Raw genomic sequence first — 2,563 nt, forward strand, 5'->3', positions numbered from 1 at the left:
TCTATTGCAATAATATAGATAATAAATGTGCAAAGCAAAATTCATAAATAAAATTAGGAATAGTAGTGGTGACATAGCTGTGGAAATTAACCTCAAAGTCACTTTTATGCTATAGATATTTTCTCTCAGCCAGTTATAATCTCTCCTGTGAAGACCCTGCATGATCATCCTTGCTGGCCTCTGGTCCACTGTCTCCTCCCTGACCCTGGGTTTTTTCCTAGCATGAAACTAGCTAGCAAGCGATTTTACATAGGTAACAATAACATTAGTATTCTTGTTAACTAGCTTAACTTGATATATTGGCATCTATTAATTAGTCATCATTTAGCTAACATTATCTACATGCAACAGCATTACCCAACTTACACGCTTTGTTTGGAAGAAACTGTGCAAGGTTTTTTGCTTCTTGCTGGCTGCTTTGCTGAACATTAACACAGCCACTGCTCAGTAGCACACTCTTGATTCTGATCACAACATGACAGCGTGTGTATGTGCCTGGCGCAGTCTACGTGCGTTTAAAGACGTCTCGGAAAAACACGTTTCCACATATTAAAAACGAATTGAACGGTTTTAACGCCTGTAAAAAGTGCGGGGGACAGAGGGCACAGATACGGGAAGTACGGGGGACATGTCCCCTGTGCCGCCCCCTCAAATTACGTCCGTGCCTGCACACACAGATTCTAGATTAACAAGGGGGATGCTTTTTGGTCAATTTTCTAACAAAGGGGATGGCACCCCCCCCTCATCCCCCCTCAATTCGACCACTGGTTGTAACTCCTTGAAGACCAGATGAAGCATGTTTACTCTGCATCTTTGAGGTGAAGTGGACTCATTTATTAAGCTTTAACTGCTTTTCACCAACAACTTTATTATGCTTCCACACCGGTGATAGCTGTGGCTGGAGGCATTATGTTTTTGGGTTGTCTGTCTGTCTGTCCCATTCTTGTGAACATGGTATCTCAGGAACACCTTCAGAGTTTTTTTCAAACTTGGACTCAACAATGACTGGTAAGATTTTGGAAGTCATTGGTCAAAGGTCAGTGATTCCCCAAAGCTGTGTTATTATTGTTAATGCATTATCTCATGAATGCCTTGAGGGAATTTCTTTAAATTTGGCACTAACGTTCACTTGTACTCAACAATGAATTGATTCGATTTAGGTGGTTAAGGTTTACTGTGACCTTTAATCCATGTCATTCTCATGAACACTGTATCTCCAGAACACTGTAAGGGAATTTTGTGGTCAGTGTGACCTCACAAAACATGATTTTGTCACAACTTTAGAATTCATATGCTATTTATGACAAAATTTCACACAAATGTCTAAAAGGATATAATGATGAAGTGACAACATTTTATATCCAAAGGTCAAAGATCAGCTTCATTGTGACATCATAACTAGGGATGCACGATAACTATCGGGCCGATAATTATCAGGCCGATAACAGGTAATTATTACGTCATTCCGATAAGTCCGATATCATGACGAATAGCCCCGATAACATATATAATTTTGTCAGCACGGCAGTGCCCCGCTCCCACTATGAGACCTGAATGGCCTGCAGTGAATGCTGCGTTCAAGCGACGTCGGCATAATCAGAAAAACGCTTTCTGACTAGGAAAATTCAAAAATACCCCCTCATGTCGGAAAACAACTCGTTAACTCAGTCATAATTTCACACAGATGCGCACACTCTCTCTCTCACACACAGACGCACATACTGTCTCTCTCACACACACACACAGACGCGCACACTCTCTCTCACACTACTGTTGCACGGTATATTGGTACCAACGGTAGACCGCGGCACTAAAACTCCACAGTACATATGATACCATATTGTTGGAGTACCGTAGTACTACTGTACCTCAGGTACCACTGCTGTGGGATAAGTTCAAAGTCCAGTCGCAAGAGGGTGAGTGTCCATGCGCCATCCAATAACGGCACGCGCTGTCCAATAACGGCGAATCCTGCCGGTTGTGGGTTGAACGGGGGTCACAGACACAGACAGGAATACCTATTCCTGTCAAATACGGCGGCCATAGTGCTCCGCGGCGCAAGATAACGGCTTACCGGCGACGGATAAGTCCGGCTCCAGGTCCAATAATGTCCTCTTGTTGGCGTCATGACTGCCCAGAAGTACCTGAACAGCCGAGCCGTGGCTGCACACAGGTATGTGACGTGTCAGAGGAGAAACGAGCCGTTCACATTTCTCTTTGTGGCAGGTAACGGTCCACAAACCTCACCTCATTTTAGGGACTGTTCTTTACTTATGAAGGGACTTGTCAGGGGAGGAGGGTGGCTGGTTGATTTTTATTTTATTAATTTATTTTATTTTGATCCCCCCTATGTTAATCACTTATTGATGCTGTTTTTGAAGTGTGAATAAGTCAATAAGTAATTTATTCCTTCGAAATATCATTGATGTATTATAGAAAAGTGATTTATCTTTTTATAAATGACAAAAGGCACATCTGCCTCATTTTTGCTGTGGTATTGTGATACTACTCAGAACCGTGATACTTTCACTGGTATCGTACCGTAATTTTGGTACCGTGAACC

General features: G+C 42.5%; 2 protein-coding genes across 4 annotated transcripts in view; one reads left to right on the forward strand and one right to left on the reverse strand.

Annotated features, from left to right (window-relative positions):
• The window catches only part of LOC126397604 (uncharacterized), a 409,985-nt gene that overhangs the window by 366,976 nt on the left and 40,446 nt on the right, over window positions 1-2,563 (reverse strand). The gene's annotated exons all lie outside the window — the stretch shown is intronic.
• Window positions 1-2,563, forward strand: part of cnn3a (calponin 3, acidic a) — a 34,621-nt gene that overhangs the window by 18,336 nt on the left and 13,722 nt on the right. The gene's annotated exons all lie outside the window — the stretch shown is intronic.

This window comes from Epinephelus moara, chromosome 11 (assembly GCF_006386435.1).
Source record: "Epinephelus moara isolate mb chromosome 11, YSFRI_EMoa_1.0, whole genome shotgun sequence".
Taxonomy (NCBI): domain Eukaryota; kingdom Metazoa; phylum Chordata; class Actinopteri; order Perciformes; family Serranidae; genus Epinephelus; species Epinephelus moara.